Source organism: Callorhinus ursinus, unplaced genomic scaffold, assembly GCF_003265705.2.
Source record: "Callorhinus ursinus isolate GAN/ISIS: 27379988/994484 unplaced genomic scaffold, GSC_fseal_2.0 scaffold30, whole genome shotgun sequence".
Classification (NCBI taxonomy): domain Eukaryota; kingdom Metazoa; phylum Chordata; class Mammalia; order Carnivora; family Otariidae; genus Callorhinus; species Callorhinus ursinus.
Window position 1 is genome coordinate 14,221,392 of NW_027397092.1, and position 14,061 is coordinate 14,235,452.

Consider the following 14,061-nt stretch of genomic DNA (forward strand, 5'->3'; position numbering starts at 1 on the left):
ATGGCCAAATTCTTTCTGTTCCCCAAAGACTGACCACATCTTGTTAACACAGCCTATATGCCACCTTTGTTGCCTTAACAGGCCTCTTCCTCCATTTGACTTTGTCCACAGAAGTTTGGTTAGGGTTTGGCATTTAGCTGATACTCCCTAAAACCGTGGAATGAAGTTTGATTTCCTGAATGTTGAAGCCTCTTTGAAGGCTTTTGACCAAAAAATAACATGGTGAAAAGTCGATCTCCAAAATATTTATTTCCTGATACTCATTTTTAAAAAATATTTATTTTATTATGATGATTTTTAAAAAAGATTTTATTTATTTATTTGAGAGAGAGAGACAGAGTGTGTGTGAGTGAGAGGGAGAAGGAGAGAGAATCTGAGGCAGACTCCATACCGACCACAGAGCCCGACGTGCTGCTTTATCCCACAGCTGTAAGATCAGGACCTGAGCCGAAACCAAGAGTTGGACATTTACCCAATTGAGTCACCCAGTCACCCCAAGATTTATTTATTTTAGAGCATGCGAGCATTGGGGAGGGACAGAGGGAGAGACAGTCTTAAGCAGGCCCCACGCCCAGGGCAGAGTTGACGTGGGGCTCGATCTCACAACCCTGATATGACTTGAGCCAAAATTGAGAGTCAGCTGCTTAACCAACCCAGTGACCCTGTTTTTCCTGGTATTCTTTAAAATGGCCATTGATACTGGGATTTTATTATTTGGTTCATTTACTTAAAAAAATATAGACATTCAGGGATTGATTTTTTTTTTCATGGAATGGTTCAATTAAATGTATAATTTGTGTTGTCTGAAAAAGAAAACTAGTGAGATGAGCAAGGCTTTGGATATTTTACCTGAATATATCAGAAAATGGAAATGATTTTTAAAAAAGGTCTTTTAATTCCAACTCTGATTTTGGTTAGATTTGTTTTAATGTTTTGTAACTCTCAATGTAATAATCTTATAATTTTTAAAATGTGAAACTTTGCATCTGCATTATTTTAGTAAATCACTTGTTTTATACACTATTTTTTAAATAATGCATTTGTTTCATTGTTAAATAATGCATTTGTTTCATTGCTACTTTTTACTTCTCCCGAAATCTATTTTGCAGCTTTTTAAGGAACATTTTATATGCACCCTACTTCCAATGTTAGCATAGATAGGGAAAAGTGTTATAAAGGACTGCTCTTATCATAATTTTACTTTGTATCTAGTGTTCTGAGTTATTAAACACTCTGAATACCATGTCTACCAGTGGATACGTTCAAACCAGTAGGAAATCTCTGCAGCCTGTTCCGAGTTGAAATTCTTCCCAGAGTGACTTGAATTGGAATGTTGGGTTGATTGCGGCAAGTCTGACTTGCTTTTCACCATAAATGGTACAGACGTGAGTTTTCAGAAAATGGGCAGTGGAAATTACAGCTAATGCATGGAATACACCAAAAGGGGTAATTGCTTCCTTCCTTCCCTCTTTAAATTTAGTACTTCTGACATTGCTAAAGTTGCTCAAAATGCTTTCTTTCCTAATTGTAACATATAAAGTCAGTAAAAGCAGGGAGGTGAGTGAAAATGAAAAAAGGTTTTGAATTCAGAGAGAATATATTCACATTGGCCTATTATCTCTTACAATATTTTCATGTGAAACCATAGCAATATAGAGAAAATTATTCAGAATTATTCCTCAGAACTGTCTGAACTTCTCAAGTTGAATCCTTTCATTTGAGAGTAGAATTTTAGGACACTTGCCCCCCCCCCTTTTTTTTTAAACGAGTTGTACTTCCTATTTTCTTGACCACTGGCTTTATTATTTTTTTTAAGATTTTATTTATTTGACAGAGAGAGACACAGCAAGAGAGGGAACACAAGCAGGGGGAGTGGGAGAGGGAGAAACAGGCTTCCCGCCGAGCAGGGAGCCCGTTGTGGGGCTCGATCCCAGGACCCTGGGACCATGACCCGAGCCAAAGGCAGACACTTAATGACTGAGCCACCCAGGCGCCCCGACACTTACCCCCTTTAAAGAGCAATGGTCAATTGTCATGACCTCTTCATCTAAGGTCTGAGCATACTGTACACAATATACGCTTAATCCTGGGTTTTTTCCCCTGACACCCAAAAGACCCTAAAGCACTCCAGGCTTTATTCATCCCTCTGTGCTCCAGATTTTTTTTGAAAGATTTATTTATTTGAGAGAGAGAGCGAGAGAGTGCATGCACGCACTCGCCCAAGTTGGGGGGAGGGCCAGGGGGAGAGAATCTTCAAGCAGACTCCCTGCTGAGTGTGGAGCCTGATGTGGGGCTCTGTCTCAAGACCCATGAGATCACGACCTGAACTGAAGTGAACCAAATGAGCCACTCAGGTGTTCCTGTGTTCCAGATTTTAAACACTAACTCAGACAGCCCCTTCTTTGAGCACAGTTTTTCTTTTTCTTTCAGCATAATCAAGCAACTATTCCTCACTTTTCCCTCTGTTAGTCTTATTTTTGCTTTTCTTTTATATATATTGATAGTATATATATATATATATATTTCCTCAGTTACATAAGAGGGGTCCTACCTGTAATATACACACCCCTTCATCTGGGCTTTGTATCCTGTATTCCCAACTCCTGGAAAATTTCTATGATCAATTACTCCTTTCTCTTTCACATACCAACTGTTTCATCTCAAAAGAATCATTCCGGTCATGACTCAGATTCAACTATTCCATGCTTGAACGCATGACCTTCATCACCATCGCCTGTTTCTGATCCTCTGATCTCAGTAAATAGCACCACTCCAAGAAATTGCACACAGAAACATGAAGTATTCATGAGATCTCTTCTCTCACTTTCTGAATTCAGTTTCTCCCCACATCTAATTGATACTGCTCCCTAAAGGTCTCCAGTAAACCTCCTCCTTTCCAAATCCCCTCTAAACACCCTCATGTGGGCTAGCATGACCTTTGCCAGAGAGACTGTGAAAGCCTCTTAATTCATCAAGACTGTTCTCCAATTTGAAGTTGTATTTATTCTTTCTGATTATAAATATGACCTGTCACTCCTCTGCTCAAAACTCTGTAGTCATATCCCATAATAAACAAAATAAAAACCACACTTCTTTCAGTAGCCTATGACATCCTGCATGGACTGATACCTGCCTGTGTTTGCAGCACCCCCCCACCCCACCCCAGCTCATCTCCTTGTCCATTCACACCAGCCTTCTTTTGCTGTTCAAGCAAAAGAATCCTGCTTCCTCCTCTTTGATGGTGACACCAGGTCTCTGGACTTTGGCTATGTTAACTCAATGGGATAATTCTGTCTTCAAGGATTGCATTCAAATGAAAACTGCAGCAGAAAGAGTTTTCTAGTTATCAAAATTATCTAGAAGGGTATATTGACTCTAATGGAGTTGGTCTAGGTTGCAGCCATTTTGGGTGTTGGTAGCCATTTTGGAGTCCAGTTTTTGGTGAGGTTTGTGCTAACTCTTCTGTTGCTGACGTTCTATCAACCTCAAGGTGGTTTCTAGAAAACTTGGAGTGGCTGACAGGGTTCCAGCTTCAATGGTGAGGCCAGAATAACCAGAATTGACTATATTTATCATCAGTCCAGCAAAATTATCATCATGTGTTGGAGAGACATAATCTCTGTACTGAGCCTAGGGCTAGAATCCTATTGATTACTAAAGAAAAATAGGACCTTATTTTATTTCTGAGGCAAGATTAGTGGATGGTAGCTACTATAAATACTTTACATCTCTGTAGCATTTTAGGGTTTATGAAACTTTTTACAAACCACTTTTGTTGATAATTCACTTCTTAAGGTAGGCACAACCACTGTTTTTTCAAATTCTTTTTGTGTAGGTAAGGAAGCTAAAAGAAAGGTTACAACTTCACCATGACACTTGAGTTTCAAACCCAGAGTGAACAGCAGTGTCTAATTCCTGTCCTCTGCCTCACGGGGTTGGTATAAAATTCAGCCCTCTTCTGGACAGAGTGTGTACTATTAACATACTAGTGAAGTGTGATGTCCTGGGAAAATGACTAGCAGATGACACTGAGGAATCCATTTTCAGCTGGTTTTCACAATGCAGCCCACTATTTAGCAGTTACATCGACCTATTTTTAGTTGTGTTTGGGATGAAGCCCAGAGCCGTACTGAACAGAGTCTACAACCTCCTGTGTGGTGTTACTTGCCCTTAATCATCCTTTGAAAGTTTCTGATGTCATCTGACTCCGAAAATACATATCTTCATTGTCTTCTACAGTATTGGTGCAGCTGATCTTGAGTTCTTTATAATGTCAGGGCTTTTTTTGTTTTTCTTTATGAGGTTGAAAAAAACCCCAAGAAATGATTGTGTGTGTGTGTGTGTGTGTGTGTGTGTGTGTGTGTGTGTAAGCTCGTGCGTGGGTGTGTATCCTGTAATTTGCTTGTGAGAAATGTCTCAGTCATAGTGGTGCTTAGTTTCTCCATCCTCCCTTTTCAGAATGTGTGTGCCAGTTAGTGGGAAACTTCCACATCAAGCCCACCTCATGGCAACAGCGAAAACTAAAGCTGGATGGGAATGAGATAATGGTTCTGCTCCTTCCTTGGGAGCTAGGCTTTCTATATGGGTTGACAGTTGTTTCCAAAGAAGAGAATCTGATGTGCCTGCTGGCCATGTGATCCTCGAGTGACTAACTGCAGGTCTGGTTTGACTCTGAATGTGTATATTTGTATAGGAGAGGAGGTGTATCCTCGGGTAAGGTGGAATTCCCAGTAGTGCCTCCGTAGCCTCTCCTGTCCCATCAGTCAATCTCTAGCCTGGTTAGGGAAGGGCAAGGTAGCAGAAGGTGATAGTGCTCTAGGAAAGAGAAGACAGTGATTATAACTTTCCTGGAAGCTAGGGGCTGGCATAGCTCCAATGTAGCTTGGAGGATTCCAGTAGGTCCCAACCCATCCCTGCCAATACTATGCGCTTCTTTTCTGTTTGGGATTCTCAGCTAGAAACAGTGCATGGTCTTGAACTCTCCTTAGTTTAATAGCTGGCAGTCTAGGATTGAGCTATTCAGTATGTTTTGTTCCCCCTGTGTATAGCAAATAGCATGTACGGAATCTTAATCACTTCAGGGATAATCTTAATTACTGACATAAGACAACTTATTAGTAATTCTGGTGTGTTTAAAATTCAAATTAATATGAAGAGTCTTTATTCCTCCCTGTACAAACTATTGAGCTGTGAAGCTGCTCACAGTGTAAACATTTATTTTATTTTATTTTTTTAACTTTCAGAGCTGTGACCGAAAACACAAAAGATTCTTGATCTTTCTTCCCCACCATGAGTTTTCTATTATTCAAATATGTATCTTTTTTGAAATATGTTTAGTCTGCCACCAAAAAATATATGTTGAATTGTTTACAGCCTTTCATTTCTACCAATTTAAACTGTGATTGTTTTAAATGACAAAAACATTTTTATATATGTCATAAGAATTAGCAGTCTAAACACAATGAGCATCAAGGGCTGTAGATAAGCCTCTTACTTGACCATCAGGACAGGACCCTTTAAGTATTTTTCTCCTTGCAGTTTGAACGATAAAGGTCAGTGCTGGTGGCCATGCAGTGGTAAGAGGAGTGTGTGTGTGCATGTATGTGTGTGTATGGTGTGTGCATGGAGTATGGCTGATGGGTACTAGAAACTGTCAGGTTACCAGACCCCACACATACCAGGAGCCTCCTCTCTTGGTACTATTTATGTTGCAACTGTGTTTTTTTAGATAAAGGTAATACTTCTCATCTTACTGAAGATTTAAGTGACTGGGATTGTGACTGTTCTTTTGGCAATTCATAGAATGTAAGCTCGTGACAGGAGATTTTTAAAAAATCTGTTTGTTTCTTGCTCTATCTTAGCACTCAGTATGTAACGTTTGAATGAGTGAATGAACTGGTCTTCAAGGCAGCTCGGATACTCATACTCTGAACTAACCCCTTTGTAGCCAGAGCACAAACTGATCTAAGTCCTTGTTTCCAACACTTATTTTCATTGTGACACTTTCATAAATAGATTAAGAGCATTAATAAAAGTTTTGCATATTAAATTTACTTATGCAAATTGTTCAGTGCTTATTATATGTCAAGAAGAATTTTAGTGGCTAGGGATTCTACTAGATGAAAAAAACAAATCCCAGCCCTCTTGGAATTTTACATTTTAGTTCAGAAAAAGAGAAAACAAACCAACAAATTATTCTGTGTTAAGTGCTGGCAAGCTCTATAAAGAAAAGTCAAGAAAGCCCTCTCTCAGGTAACATGGAAACAGAGATCTGAAGGGAATATGGTAGTGATCCTGTGAACATCTAAAGAAAGCATGTTTTACTCAGAAAAGTGCATAGGTTTTGTGGTGGCAGCATGCTTGGTGAACTCACAGGCTTAACAAGAAGCCCAGTGAGGCAAAAGAGGTGTGAGCAAGGCTAAGAATAGTAGTGTGGGGGTCAATGAAATCCTGAGGTGGGAGAAGACCATTTGTGGGCTTGGAATCCATTGTAAAGTTGTTGCTTTTCCTTTGAGTGAGCTTGGATGCCGGTGGAGGCTTTCTGAATGACTTGGTAGTGGGATCATCAAGAAAATACAGCGGGACCTTCTCTATCACCTCTGTGGGTGATTGGCTATTAGATTCCCTCCTATCTTTGTCCATGGTGTCTGCAGTATTGTGATAGTTATTAACCAGGACTACGTACTTCTAATCAGAGCTCGCCCAGCAGAACTGTATAGGTGAAACTGACAGCACCGCTCCATGCCTCTAACCTGCTAGCAAACATTTGTTTAAAAGACATTTTCCTTAAATTTTTTGTTATTCTAAAATTTAACATTATTTGAAATCTCTCGGTATGTGTGTTACGGATTTAAGAGGAGTTTGCATTTCAGGAGTAAGAGACAAGAACTGGGGCAGTCGTGTGGATGCACATTATTTCAGAGGAAAAGCTCTGAAATGGGTGTCAGAAATTTGGTTTTCAGGCCAACTGATGATAAATGCTGCCACTTGACCTTGGGCAAATGATGTTACCTCTTAGATATGTTAGATCTCCCATCTTCAAATCAGCAGAATTTGGCTGGATGTATTCCAAAGACTTTGCTAGCCAGTATTTTCGTCCATTCTTGCTGCCATAACAAAATACCTTAGACCAGGTGGCTTAAGCAGTAGAAATTTATTTCTTACAGTTTGGGAGGCTTGAAGTTCAAGATCAAAGTGAAGGTCACTTCGGTTGTTGGTAAGAATTCCTGGCCTGTAGGCAGCCTCCTTCTACGTGTGTTCCTAAAACGGCGCTTCTTACCTCCCAAGTACCATTCAGTTGAGGCTTCAACATAAGAATTGGTGGGGGGGGGGGACACAAACATTCAGTCCATCTCAGCCAACTTGAATTTCTGTGACACCATCACATGTTCTTTGATTTTATTGAAGGATTTCCAAATCCTATCTATTTGGTACAGTTTGTCTGACATGGAGCTCATCAAATTTTGCTTTACCTGACAGTACTTACAGTTGAAGAAATATTATATGCCCTTGTTTTGTGGACTCTTGGGTTTTAGCTTTCATAGGTTATTTTGGTGCTGCAGTGGGCCTTGCCGTTGTTCCATTTAAACACACTTTATTTTAATATAGTGCTTCCGAGAGTAGTTGATGAAAAGGTTTCATCGTACCTTGTTTCGAAACAAGATAATTGACAGGTTTCAAAAAGAAACCTGGAGTAGTAGGGAGGTTACTAATTCTAACATCCAATTAATAAACGGTAATTGTCTTTCCACATGTGCCAAATGTTTTCTTCTTCAGTAATTATTCTTTGCAGCTCTAAGAGAGGAACTGTAGAGACGTCTCTTTTTGAATCACCAGAGACTTTGTTTCCTATTATAACATTTGCTGGTAGAAAAACATTTCATTTAGTAAGATCAGTGGCTTAAATTCTTGTTTTAAAAATTGTTTGATGAGGCATGGTTAACTAACACTTCTTATATTCTGTGCATATTGATGACCTGGGGAGGACAAAGGAGTGGCCCTTGGTCCTGGTCTTTTAACGTGATCAATAGGATAACGTTTGCAAACTAGTGAGTGCCTTGTACATCAGAGGATTTTACGTATGGTGAATGTCAGTAGTCAATATTTCATTCCTTAGTGCGCAGTTCACCATGTAGGTCATTCTGTAAAACTTGCTGCACTGACAAAGTTTGAGTCCTGGCTCTCCAGCCTGCTTGCCTCATAACCCTGTGTTGAACTTGAACTTCTGTATGCTCATCTGAACATGGGGCAATCAGAAGACTCATATCATAGGCTTGTTAGGAGCATTAAACTGGATAATAAGATATTAATTAAAATAACACAATTTTAATAATATTTTTGGTTTTGACTTTGTACATTTTAGAGGAACTAAAACTGAAAGACTCCCCAGAGAGAGCCATCAAGTCATTTTGACAGAGCCTGCACATTAAGGAGGGAGTCTACTAAATGGGAGTTTTTCAGGTCCCTAAAAATTTCCAGTTTTATCCAGCAGCTACTTGAGGGAAAGACTCTAACCTACAACTGAGGATCAGTTTTCTTGAAATGTGTTTAGTTCTACCTTGAAAAGGGAAAGGGAAAAAAAGGCAGTCGGAAGTAACAATAAGGGAGCCAAATGCCTGACTTTATTTTCTCTCCTGGTGACCAAGTTGCTGGTCTTACACTGGGCATACTGTAAGTAATTTTATACTTTAAGTCAAAGGACTCCTTGTGTAGGGTCTCAACACGTCTAGTGTTACTTGTGTCGAAAGCAATTTAAGAAGGTAATAAATGAGTGATTCTGACCATCTTCTATTTATATAACCATTTAGAGTGACAGGGTTGTAATGGAAAAAACACTCATCATCAAAGGACCTTATGTTTAAAATCAGACTTCACTCCTCTACTGCCTTCAGTGTCCTCATCTGTAAAATAAAAACAATATACCTCTCATAGATTTCTTGCTTTTCATGTGCTTCACACATAAGTACCCCCTATATGTTGTTATTTGAAGTTAACTTGAACTATACATGGGTTTGGAGAAACATCAAAATCTAACTTAAATGTATTTGAAGGTGTGATTGTTTGGGTGTTAGTCTGACCCACCGTATATCTCCATGTGTGTAACAAATTGGTCCTTCTGTATATATGGAGATAAATAGCTGACGCTACTAGAGTCACTAATTCCGGTTTTTTTCGATTACAGAATTCACTATCAATTATCCCTTGTTCAAATTGTTCAAAATACTTAACTTCAGAGAGTCTTTAAATTTGTCATGCCAATAATTTTTAAAATTCAATTTATAATAATTCTCAAAATTGGGGATTATGTTTTAGGTATTGAGCAGTTAATAAAAGATAAATGAACCAAAAAAAAAAAAACAGGCTTTTTTTTTGTATAGATGTTTTATTTAGATTTTACCCCCTTAGAATTCCTCTCATTTTTCTTTCTCCAATGTGGGTATGGTATTCTTGTGATTAAAAGTAGAAGGGAGGAAAATGGAAATATTACCTCTTTTCAGATAATTATATTTACTGAGATTGATTAAAATCACATTTATTGCCACAAAGCTGCATGCCTCAGCTGCCAGTGGCCCGGGGATGATGAAGAAGTAGCCCTGGCTTCTAAGGGTCTTTTAACATCATCAATAGGATAACATTTGGCTGCAGGAAAGAGCTAGAAGATGGGTACTGGGCACTGTAATCAAGCATTGAGACATCTGGCTCAGGTAGAATTAATGAGCACAGAGCACATCCTGAGTGGAATTCCAAGTGAAAATGTGTCTTATAATGTATGTTGGTAGAGAGGACATCCAGAGCACACTTTAGGGCACAAGGTGCAGCTTAAAAAGGATCTCTTTAAGAAGGATGCTAGTGAACTGGTTTTACAGGACAGTATGGTAAACTTCACAAGCCACATGTATGTAGGGTGAGAAAGAGTTCGAAGGAAGGAGGAATGCTTTAATGGAGGGCCTTTCCACCAGTCTAAAGAGTTAACAGTTGATCCAAGAGGAATCGAGTGAATGAAGACTATTTTTAAATGATCGTAGGTGATGAAATACAAGTTACAGATGTGCACATATATGTGTATCTTGTTTACTTTTAAATATCCTTTGAAGAGGATAAAACAAATTTATTTCTATGGAAATTGAAAAATAACTTCTAACTGTTCATTTTCTGGCTAAATATGGCATTTTTTTAAAGGGTCTAATATTTACCAGTCACTGCTACTGTTTGGTTCCATAAAAACCCTCCTAATTATCTGAGAAAGCCAAATGTGATCTTGGCTTTCTTGGCAAAGGGATATTGACTTTCATTAAGACTGAATTGCAGTACAGACCTTTAAGCCTTTATCTGCATCTCATTAACTAGCATGTGATTTGGGAGAGTGGCTATTAATTATACAGAAGACGGTGAGTGAATGGAAGGGATCATTCAAAGGCAAACCATGCTTAAACCTGACTGTATCCTCAAGCATTATACACTTCATCTGACAGGCATTCATTTGCCTAAGTGTTTAGAATCCGCCATAGTAAGAGTGTTAAAAGGACCACATCTAGAGGCAACATTAATGTCTAGAGTTTTTTTTTTTTCCCATTTAATTTAATTTACTGCTAAGTCATTTTTCTTGAGTTTGCATTACTGCTTGGTTGAAGGGGCAAGAAAGCATATTTGATGTAATAGGAATAAATCCCGAAAAGCTTCAGATCTGTTTTTACAAACAAACCCCTATCCCCTCCATTATAAACTATGATGGCATGCTCTTCTGAAATCCACTGGAAGGTAAAATAAAATGCTCCCTTACTATAAAGATACAAGAAGAGGCAATTGTCACACTTACTGTGAAGAGGTCAACAAGTAGATTGTGTCTTGTTAAATACAGACTATACTGGAAGTCTATATTCTGCTTTCACTGGTATTAGAGTGACATCTTCTCATAATATATTTTTATAAACCCACATGTAAGTATAGATTAAAATGAATTTTCAGTAAACTCTGCCTGAACTCTGTTTTCAGTTTTATCCATGTAGCTAATGCTTTTGAAATATTGACCACATGCTCTCAAGTTTGGCTTCTTTTTAAAGTCAAACTCTTACATCTGATTTTTGTATGCAAAATTCCTGTCCTTTCCAGTATTTAAATTATCTGCCTTACTATAATTTGGCAGACTTACATAGAGTACTGAGTGTACATGTGTTGTGCTGCATTAAGCCATTTTTATGAGTGGTCAGAACTTGGAACTCAACACTTGCAAAGCAAGGTAGGGAAGAGAGGATTTTCCACTCCCACTCATGGTGTGAATGGAGTGTGTAGTCATCTGATCTGATCAGTTAGTTTCTCATTAATTTTCATGAGTTTGAGTGTAACTATGTCTGTAAATGACAGGTATTTCTCACATGTTGATAGATTGAAGGCTAATGAGAACTAACAATTTTGGCTGTATATTTTTATTAAATGGTAAGCATTATGTGACAATAAGATCCTGGAGTAAATAGGACATATATATTAAATACTCTTCTGAGGTTTTCCAGGCCATACAGGGCAGTGTTCCCCAAAGTTCAGGGCACCAGTAGTTCACCTTTATATGACATATATGAGTTATTTGTTAATGCAGATTTCTTGCCCTGCTCCAGACTAAACTGAGTCAGAATCTCTAGGAGTGTGGAGCCTGGGGATCTGCATTTAACTCACTCCATGGGTAATTCTTAACCACAGATTTATCTTTCTAGATTTGGGGTAAAGAGCAATTTATTTCTGTGAAAAATGCTTGTACTTAGTGGATATCACATTATAGTGAAATTAATGTTGGTATATATTTTATGGAATTACTGTTTCTTTCAAAAGAGGTGTCTTTGGGTCACTGGGAGTGAATTGATGCTGTGATAGGTCCTTTTCTATTTTCTTATAAAATGATACTTCAAAAATATGCTTTGTACATACACACACAAACACAGACATGAACACACATGAAGTTAAGAGGTGGCATAGCTAGGGTTAAATAAATTGGTACAAGTTTGGGACCAGATTTCTGGAGTCAATATAAATACCACTATATTTTAAAGTAGTTGATACTAATTCCATTATCAAAGTAATGATTTACTCGTTAATGTTTAAAGCTTAAACATTACTTAATGTAACTAAATGAATCATATTTTATGATGCATATTTTCTTCAGCTAAGCATTCAGTAATTGTACTTAAGTCGTTACATATACTGATTGCATACTAAACACATTTTTTTGCTTTTTATAGACATTCAATTTGAAATACTGTGAGGAAAACTATCAGTTATTTTTCTTTGCCTCTGACTGAAGTCAGGCCTGAATAGAAACTTTCTCGTGAAGTATTTTAATTCATTTCTCTTTACACAAAGGACCTGCAATTTCAAAGCATGATGTAAATGGATTTGCAAGATTCTTTGGAGTAGAAAATATATCCTCCTCCCTATTTTAATTCTTTTATCTTGTATTCAGCGGTGGAATCATTTTGGTAAGGTGTTCCTAAGTGCTATTTCTACAGTAGCTGAAGGTCGGCCAAAAATATAAGCTCAAGCAAAATGTTCCACCTTAATTAACTCATTAAGGCAGTTCTTTCTGTTGAATCAAGGGGGGGAAAAGAACTTAAAACCAAAGACTAGTGAAGAATTATGCATGTATTTGTTCAATAATAAAAGGTAATGCTGTGGGGCGCCTGGGTGGCTCAGTTGGTTAAGTGACTGCGTTCGGCTCAGGTCATGATCCTGGAGTCCCGGGATCGAGTCCCGCATCGGGCTCCCTGCTCAGCAGGAAGTCTGCTTCTCCCTCTGACCCTCCCCCCCTCATGTGCTCTCTATCTCATTCTCTCTCTCAAATAAATAAATAAAATCTTTAAAAAAAATAAAAGGTAATGCTGCATTTTTCAGTTTCTGCAGCACACTCCACATTGTTTCCTGCCTGAAGGTTCTTACCACACATTGTACCTCTACCTATAAAGAGGTCCCCCAAGTTTTGTAAACCTGCCTCCTTCTCATCCTTTAGATTTCCACCTGAAGGCAGTCTCCTCAGATCACTCTTAACTGCTCTATGTAGTGCAGATCTCTTCAGCCTTTTGTTTGCTTCTTTCTTAAGACTGAAAGATTTGTAATCATTGTCATTGTTTGGTTTGTCTCTTGATTCATTTCTTGTCTGTCTTTTCCACTGGGCTGTAAGCAACTTGAGATCAGAGACAATATTTGTCTCATAAACACTTGTATTACCTGAGCCTAGCAGAATGACTGCCACATAGGAGGTCCTCTGTATGTATATTTGTTTGACTTCAGGGATGGATGGATGGAAGGATGGATGGATGAATGAAGGGATAAAAAATAAATGCTCTTGGGTTGAATATATTTACAGAGAGAGAAATCTTAAATGGTTTCCCAACATGAAATAATGCTTACATTTGATTAGTAGCAGGGAATGGGTAAACCTTCAGAGTAATTTTATATTTGCCTAAACCACTTGAGTGGAATTGGACTAGTCAAGTTGGAGCATTTTGTGGCGTGTATCATTGTTCTGAGATCCTGTACTTTACATTGCTCTCTGTGACTTGGTTGAAACTATAGGTGTGATTTTCTTTGTGTAACTTTTTTCTCCTTTTAATTTTTTTCTCCTGTTTTATAAAAAGGACATGATCTGTGGATGTAATTTGTTTACTAATGCCACCAGCTACTCTAGGCTGCAAAGTCAGACTGCCAGAAGTCACGCTGTGATTTAAACTTGGTGATGTATAGACAACATTGAGGGAGAAGTGAGTTGATATATGCAACTCTAAATTATTGTTTTTAAATATCAATATAAATATCTCTACTATGCCAGATAAATATAAGGTCACGGCAGCTCTTTTCCATGAAGCTAGGAAATTAAGGTTTATTGCAGTAGGTATTTGTAAACTATATTAACTCATTTCTTGGTGTTCTCTTTAAAAATACATTTAGAAGAAAATGGAGTACTGGGAATTCAAAGAGAATGTGCTGAACAGGTTCAAGAGATTTAAAGTGAATAGTTTTTGAGCTTATTCTGTTCTCTAATTTATAATAAGATGGAAGTAGCTCTCCATGTATTTTAAT

The 14,061-nt window shown here is 38.1% G+C and overlaps 1 protein-coding gene across 1 annotated transcript in view; it reads left to right on the forward strand.

Moving 5' to 3' along the window:
- CHSY3 (chondroitin sulfate synthase 3) overlaps positions 1 to 14,061 on the forward strand; it is a 295,973-nt gene that overhangs the window by 51,952 nt on the left and 229,960 nt on the right. The window lies entirely within an intron of this gene.